Below are 8,830 nucleotides of genomic sequence, written 5' to 3' on the forward strand. Positions count from 1 at the left end.
TGCAGACCAAGCCCTACGAGGAGAGACTAGAGAACCTGGACCTTTTCAGCCTCCACAAGAGAAGGTTGAGAGGCGACCTTGTGGCTGCCTATAAGTTCATCACGGGGGCACAGAAGGGAATTGGTGAGGATTTATTCACCAAGGCGCCCCCGGGGGTTACAAGAAATAATGGCCACAAGCTAGCAGAGAGCAGATTTAGACTGGACATTAGGAAGAACTTCTTCACAGTTAGAGTGGCCAGAACGGGCTCCCAAGGGAGGTGGTGCTCTCCCCTACCCTGGGGGTCTTCAAGAGGAGGTTAGATGAGTATCTAGCTGGGGTCATCTAGACCCAGGACTCTTTCCTGCTTATGCAGGGGGTCAGACTCGATGATCTATTGAGGTTCCTTCTGACCCTAACATCTATGAATCTTCAGTGCACTCACACCGAGTGGCATATGTCAGCTGTGCTAGTGTGCCCAAACATTGGCTCCCATTTAATATGTTCATTATCCCCCTCTGTTTGGCACTGCCAATGCCACATCTGGCGTACCACTACAGAAAGGATGCGGACAACTTGGAGAGAGTCCAGTGGAGGGCAAAGACATGGTTAGGGGGCTGGGGGACATGACTTCTGAGGAGAGGTTGAGGGAAGAGAAGACTTAGTGGGGATTTCACAGCAGCCTTTAACTACCTGAAGGGGGTTCCGGAGAGAATGGAGCTAACAAAACAAGGAGCAATGATCTCAAGTTTAGGTTAGATATTAGGAAAAACTCTCATGAGGAGAGTAGTGAAGCACTGGAACAGGTTACCCAGAGAGCTTGTGGAGTCCCAGTCTTTGGAGGCTTTTAAGTCACGACTAGATAAAGCCTTGGCTGGGATGATATAGTCTGGGCTGGTCCTGCTTTGCGCAGTGGGTTGGATTAGATGACCTGCTGAGGTCTCTTCCAACCCTAATTTTCTATGATTCTATGATCTGGAAAGTCTGGCAGGATCAAGGCATACAGGAAACCAGGTTTAGACCAACTCTCAGGAGAAATCTCCTAGTAGTAATAGATGTAGACAGAACAGATTGCCCTTGGAAGCTGTCGAATCTCCTTCATAGGAGGCTTTCAAAGAGAGGCTGGATAGACATCTATCCAGTATGTGTTGAGGATGGTTCAGTAATGCTGAATCCTGAAGTAGCATAACGTGGAATGAGCAAGTGGAGCATGTGTCCCAGGTGCTGCCTAAGGGCAGGGATGCCATGGAGGGGTAGGATGTGCTTGCCTCACTGCTGCCTGCCTGCTGCCTCCTAATTTCCTATAATTCTAATTTCAGCCCTACCTCTTTGGTTACAATGAGACCTAATCCATCCTCCCCCTTTGGTTACAATGAGACCAGGGCTCTAGGAAATTCTCTCTCTCCAAATGTCCTTTTCTCTTCATTACTTCTTTAATAACTAATGAACAACATAATAATTTTCACATTAAAACTATAGTTGATCCTTCATTCTGATGGCTGTAAATGAGCAGTCATTAATCCTCAAATTAATGCATTTCTATTGCCAGGCTCAGCTGGCTCCAGGATAGCAATCTTTTCATTCCCCCTTTGTTAAGCATACTCTTGTTTTTGGAAACCATTGAATAATTCACTACAGTTATAAATTCTGCTAAAATCTTGCCTTGCAAATAGATTTGTCAATACTCTTCCTTCAGGAGTTAGTCATTTTAAATTGCTGTTTATTGGAATGGATTTTATAACCGATTACCCTGATTTGGGCAACATACAGAGATTGCTTTATTAAAGCAATAAGTAAGGCATCTTGCTTTATTAGCTATTAATTGTAAAGGAATGTATGAACCAGAAGGCCATGGATTTTGCTGAATCTCCTCAGATGAAAGGAACCTTGCTAATCAGCAGGCATCTGGGATATGTACTTCCCATGGGAAAACAGAGAAAACGGTGGATTTTCCTCTTTACTGGAAGAAAACATGGATTTCTCATTTTATTGGGGAAACCCGTGGATTTTTCAGTTTTGCAAAGAGCTTTCTGCAAGCTGGCAGTGTTGCAGCCTGCAAGGGGATGGGAGGGAGTGGGAGGACAGCAGTCAGGCAGGAGGTAGCATACACATGTATATTGGCTGCCAGGCAGCCTGGAGAACAGCTCCTGCAGGTAAGTGGCGGGGGGGAGGGGGGGACTGAGACCCCCCCCTAAGAAGGGAGGAAGGGAATTGGGCAGGGCTGGGGCTGCTGCCCAGCTGGGGGGAGGGGGGGTGCAACTGGGGGCAGGGGGACCTGTGGCCCCTCAGACCTGTGCGTGGGGTGTGCGCAGGCTGCCCGCCCTGCTGCCCTCTCCCTGGGGCCTCTGCAACCAACAGCAGGGCTGAGCAGTGATCTCCTTGCTACTGTGAGCTTCCCACTGCCCTGGAGACACATCCGCGGCATGCGCAGAAGCAGCAGCAGGGGCAGTTTCACTAGTGAAACTGTTCCAACTAGCTCTAGTTATTGCATTATAGGCGCTATGAAAGTAAGTGAAGATATTCATGTATGAAAGTAATGGCAAGGCCTTAATTTGGAAAGAAGAGACACAATAATGTGTGATATACGTGTTATAAAATAAGCTAATTGCATGGTTGCTTTTTTTACCTTATGCTATATAGCAACACAGGATGACTCAAATATATTTTCCCTTGTTCTAATCTCTACACAAGCTTGCACCTAATAACTAAACTAAATAACTTTTCTTTTGTTATTTCATATGTAGACCAGCTCTTAATATATGTCTGAGAACTAGATTTGATTTTCTAGCTAGAAACTACAGAAACTAGGGCCAGAAAGATTTTCCTCCATGCTGTAGTACTGCACAATCATTTTGATTGCACACATTTGACACAGAGCATGGCAACTGCCCCAGGACAGAAGTTCTAAGTACCCTGTGGTTTGCCAAAATGCTGTTTACATCTGTGTTAGGCAGCAAGATCCCCGCATTTATAATAAGCGACCATGACGGAAAACCATACTGGCATGCCTGAAAAATACTTAATTTACAGTTTCCTAGGCTTTCCTAAGCAGACCTACCATTTACCCCAACCAAGTCTTTTCCTCCGCTTGTAGAGAGGGCTTCTAAGGCCATTAAATAAAGTGGGACAGAAAATACCAGAGAGATGGCCGTGTGGTCTACTGCACTCATCAGGAGACTAAGTTAGGGCCTCCCAGATTTGTCTTTCATCCTGCCACTGACTGTGTGTGGCCTTACTAGTGTATCAAATGGAATAATGTATTTATCTAAATGTTTGCAAAGCACAATGAAAGAATGCCCAGAGCTCTGTGCACTTGTGACAATCTCTTAAGCATACATTAAGAAGAAAAATTTCAAAAGCATCCAAGTGACTTTGGAGTCTAAATTCCATTTTCCAAAGGCACATAGGAATTTAGCAAGCTTACCAACTCATTCTCATGAGATGTATTTGGCTTCTAAGGCACTTTTCAAATTTTTTTTTTTTTAGGCTTAAGTCACTAATATGCTTTTTATTTCCTTTCCCTAAAACAAACAAACAACAGCTCCCTTAGGGTAGTGTTGCCAGTGTGAATGAATGTTAATAAAGTCCTCAGAGATCCTAGGGTAAAGGCAAAATTAAAACTTGTATTATTAGAGCACTTTGCCCTTCAGTTATTAGGGTATAATTGTTCTAGTGAAACACTGAGCTGCCTTGACAACCACTTGGGGCACTCACACCATTATTGAGGGACTCTGGACCACAGCCCATGGCCATCTCCCCATTGCCAACTCTATGTTCTCACCAGCCACTAAAGGGCATGGGAGACATGGAGGTAATGTATTGTCTGAAGGATGAGTATACTTGAAAATATATGAAGGGGGCACAGCAAAATCTGTTGTGTGGTACTACGGGAAGGTGGGGGTTGTGCAGCAGCAATGAACTAACAAGGGTCTTGATTTTGGAAAGCTGGGTTAGAGTCAATAGGATGAAGTTGAATCCTGACAGATGCCAGATGCTATACCTTGGGAAGAATAGTCAAAAAACCTCAACAAACCCCACAACTATGAGATGGGTGACTACTGGCTGGATGGCAGCACAATGGAGAAGTATCTAGGGGCATCTTTACATTTGCTCCAGGGTGAGGGGTGCTTTAATTAAAGCGTCTCTTGGGAGCTGCTCTAATTAAAGCATTGCAGCATCTCATGCATTTAGCGTCCTGCACTTCAAAATGGCAATGCAGGCCCTTTAACTAAAGTTTGTTGAACGAGCTGTAGTTAAAGCACCCTTGCTGCCATTTTGAAGTATGGGGATGTGGAAGAATGCCATCCCAGACTCTTCTATTAGGTTTTTCCTTGTCCATTGATTTCTCACCTGTCTGTCAACCAAATATTTGCCTACATTACTTTTGCCAGGTGAGAGGGGTGGACCTAGCTCTCTACTGTGTTAGTACTAACCTCATCGCATGGGGCAGGGGCTCAAGCTCCTGTCACTCTTGCAGGTGAGCAGTGATGCTTTTTAAATGGATTGGTTGGCACCCCACAACACAAGGCCATAGTTGGGTCTCAGGGGTGATGTCAAAAGGTCTATATAAACCTAAGACTGCCCAGGGGGAGGGAGAGCAGCCATGTTAAGGGGCACACAGCAACTGGAACATTTGCAGCTCTCACTCAAGATGCTGAAGTGAGTAAACTGCCTGAAACTTATCTAGATATATAGGTTACTGTAATGTAGAAGCATATTAACCAGCTACTATGCCAATATTGTTTGCTCTAAGGTTGTTCTGTGATAGCTCCCTATCCTGTACCCTTTCCCAAGCCTACCCTCTTTAACTAATAAAGTTCTCCACTATGAAATGCATGGTGAACTTGTGGGGAGAGGGACTGGGCCTGTCTGGATGCTCCCTATGCTCGGCTGACTAAGCGAGGCTACTTTTTGTACTCCAAGCTAAAGGAAGCACCCCAAGTTCTCACAGTGGGTCAAGCACCCTCGAGGACTACAAGGCCTGTGTATCCCAGAGGGCACAGGGCCCAGAAACGGTCCAGACCCCTTGGTAGTGGCAGTGGTTACGCCAGGTTTGCAGGCAGGCTCCAGGAAGGGGGTCAACTGGACGTGAGGTGCCCCAGGGGAGGCGCTCAGAGCTTGGTAAATGGTCGGGCACGGTGAGGTGGGTGGCTTAGTGCAGAAGTACCCCCTACTGATCCCCCCTACAGGGGACACTGCGGCTGCTACAGTGTACTAATTAACACGCATCAGACATGTGCATAGGTGCCCTAGGAGTTCTGGTAGATCAAAGATTCATATAAGTCTGTAGTGTGATGCAGTTGCACAAAAATACAAATGTGGTTTTAAGCTGCATCAATAGGAGCATTAACTGCAAGACACAGGGGCCACATCTACATGAGACACTGACAGCACAGTAGTCTTGTGGCATGAAGTGTGACACAACGCTACTGCGCAGTAGCAACAAGCTACTATGCAGTCAGCATCTCAGGGATGCTACTGTGCCGTAATGCTGGTTATTGCACTCATTTAGTAGTTGTGTATATTAGTCAGTATAGTCATACTGCATAGTCAGCATCTCATGTAGATATGGTCAGGAGGTGATGGTGCCTCCCCACTTGGTGCTGGTTAGGCCTCATCTAGAGTACTATGTGTAGTTTTGGCCTCCACATTTTAAGGCCTCATCTACAGTATTGTGTAGTTTTGGGCTCCACACTTTAAAAAGGACATGGAGAAGTTGGAATAGGTCCAGAAGCAGGTGGCAAAAAAAGAAATTAAAAAAAAATGACAAAGGTCTTGAAGGGCAGGTCACACATGGAGATGTTGAGAGAGACTGGCATATTCAGCTTGCAGAAAAGGTGATTAAGAGAGGACATGATAGCAGTCTTCCAATATCTGAAGTGCTGCCATAAAGAAGAGAGAAAATACCTTCTCCCTTGCTGCAGAGAGCAGGATACATACTAATAGCTTGAAGCTGCAGAAAGTAAGTTTAAATTGGAACATGTGCAGACAAAACGAGGGGTGTGTGCGCACAACAATTTAAAGCAGGCTAAATGCTTTTGCACCGCTTTAGTGGTGTTACGCTGCCGAGGCGTGCAAACGTGCCTTAAATGACTTGGGGCGCAGCTCCTTTGAAGAGTTTTAGTTTGCTGCCCCTACAGCTGTGTAGCGAAGCACCGGGCTCCACGCACCTCCGCGGCTCTGCAGGAAGCCCTGCAGGCAGCCTGGCAGTTGCCTGGGAAGGCAGGCTCTACCCAAGAAAAGTGGCAAGCATGATTTCCAAGCCCCCATGGAGCCTGCCTGCCTGAGCTGTGCAGGGGCCCCATGCTTTCCTCCATGGCTGCAGTGCCCCCCGAGACCACCTGAGCCAGGTGCCTGCAGGTATGTGCCGCGGAGAGAAGCACCAGCCCTCCACCCTCCCCCGCTACAGCCCAGGGACTACTCTGCCCGCTGGCAGCTCGCCCTCCTCTCCCTGCCACCAGAGAAGCGGGTAAGTCAGGTATGTGCATGACCCAGGGGTTTAAAGGGCTCTAAATTGAAGCGGTGCTTTTAAAACCCACCACTTCAATTTAGGGCCCCTGCTTCATCTACACACCCCTTGGATATCAGGAAAATCTTCTTCACTGTTGGAACAGTGAGCCAGGGGAACAGTGAGGCAGGGAAACAGACTACTAAGGGAAGTTGTGGAATCTCCACCGTTGAAGATTTTCAAGAAGTGGAAAGGTATTGGTCAGGGATGATCTAGGAGTACTATGTCCGGAGCGCTCTGTAATGAGCAGCAGACGGATTCCTGGGAGATAACAAGAGCTCTGCTGCCTAAAGCAGGTGGATACTAGACATGACCGTGCTCAGCAGCAGCAGAATGAAGTGGAGTGCCATAAATGGCTTAGTTATGCATGAAAAGTAGAGGGACCTGGGATAAGTTATATGGAGGGAATACAGAAAGGGGAGTTCTGACTATTCTGTAACAAGGTACAATGTGTGGAGTTATGCTTGCTGTCCCCAGGTTGCAGAGCAGAATGGACTGTTGGCACACCCCAGTCAGAACCTCAAGCCTTGGCTGCAGCTAATACCCAGCTGCAGGGCAAAGAAGGGGGGGATGGGAGGTAAGAAATCCTTCTTTGCCCTGAGTGGCACCCAGCAAAGCCCATGCTTCTGGGCTTTGCTGGTTGGCACTTGGAGTAGAGAAGGATTTTCCCCCACTCCTATTGCTACAGGTGGTGGGGAGGGGGGGTCCCCGGCTTCCTCAGATGTTGGCTGCAGCTAAGGCTTGCTATTTTGACTGGGGTGTGCCAATGCTCCTGCTGGACTAAAGCCCAGATGTTTTAGTACAAAAAACGGCTAAACCCAGGTTGGAGGGCCTTACCCCTCTGCTCGGGGTCAGACCAATTGCCATATTTGGAATCAGAAAAGAGTTTCACTCTGTGGTCAGATCTGCATGGACTGCGGGGGTTTTCACCTTCCACGGTAGCAGGGAACCATGGCCTTCTACCTTGGATCTCTTGAGTGCATTTTAACAACCCTTGCAGAAGGGCACTGACCACCCTGCTTTACCTGTGCCAGGTTAGGGTGCTTTTGGTGTCTCTGGGCAACATTTTGTAGTTCTACAACAAGGTTGATTGTATAATTTTAGAAATAGGTTAGACAAGGACTTGTATAGGATTGTTTCGATAGGGATGATCCTGCTTCAAATGGGAGGGTTGGACTAGAAGTGCCTTACAGCCCTACTTTTCTATGAAAAGCTTTTTGTAGTGGATCCCCCTTTTTTTTATTATTATTATTATTATTATTATTAAGTGAACGCACTCCAAATGCAGCCTCCATGGTCGCTGTCCATCCTTTCAGTATCTCACTGCAGCAGAGACAAAAATGTAGGTATCCATGGCCACTCTCAAAATAAGGTTATCCCTGATAACCTGCCCCTGGCAGATGATCCTCATTTGCTTTTGCCTGCTTCCACACTACAGCTCCAGGTCAAGATCTCTGTACCAAACATACAACATTCAGATCCCATTCAAGATGTGTTCCTTGGCAAGGGCTAAAGCAACACTGACTGGAGAGGTACAGTAGCTGCGTGTGTCACTTCCTGTTCTGATTCTGCCTGCTGACACAAGAACATTTTCCCCAATTACAGTGAGGCAGACTTAAAATAACCCAAGAGTCAGTGTAGTACTGGGGGATCTTTAGAGCCGTCAGAATAGAGCCCAGCTACAGCACAAGCAGCTTCTCAGAACAGAACAGAGTCCTGCCGGTTTACCTCCACACACATGAAGGCACCCCTTTTATGGCTGGCACAAGGTCAATTTTCAGGGATTTGATCTGTGAAAGAGACTGTCCATGAGTTCCCATCACAGCAAAGACTTTTGTGATGTGGACACTTGCATACTAAGAACGGGACTGGGAATCACTAACTCCCTGGACACAAGATACCAAACCAGAGCAGCCATCAAGTACCAAGATCTCTCACCTAACATAGCTCTGGGCCTGGTCTGGCACTGGAGACCAGATGTGACATGCCTTACCCTTATCTACGGGGTCACTGGAGTGTGGAAGGACTGGGCAATAACTGCTTCAAAGATGGAACCATGAAAATACTAATGGTAACGTAGATGCTATCCTTTCTACCGGCAGACAGTTTCTGGCTTTTCATTGGGAGCAAAAGCACCTGGATCACATTTCCTTGAAAAGATATACTGACCAAGTGAACACAACCACATAAGCCCTTCCCCATTTATTTTCCCAAACCCTTATTATATGTGCAGCACATAAAAGACCTGTGATCTCCCTGTGGTAATCAAACATTACATTCTGCTGAGGAATCTGCTTTTCTCTTAGTTGGAGGGCTGGAAACCCTTTTTTTTTGGCGGGGGGG

General features: G+C 46.8%; 1 protein-coding gene across 1 annotated transcript in view; it reads right to left on the reverse strand.

The window, feature by feature from the left end:
* FBN3 (fibrillin 3) overlaps window positions 1-8,830 on the reverse strand; it is a 271,545-nt gene that overhangs the window by 259,026 nt on the left and 3,689 nt on the right. The window lies entirely within an intron of this gene.

Source organism: Alligator sinensis, unplaced genomic scaffold (genome assembly GCF_000455745.1).
Source record: "Alligator sinensis unplaced genomic scaffold, ASM45574v1 scaffold103_2, whole genome shotgun sequence".
Lineage (NCBI taxonomy): Eukaryota > Metazoa > Chordata > Crocodylia > Alligatoridae > Alligator > Alligator sinensis.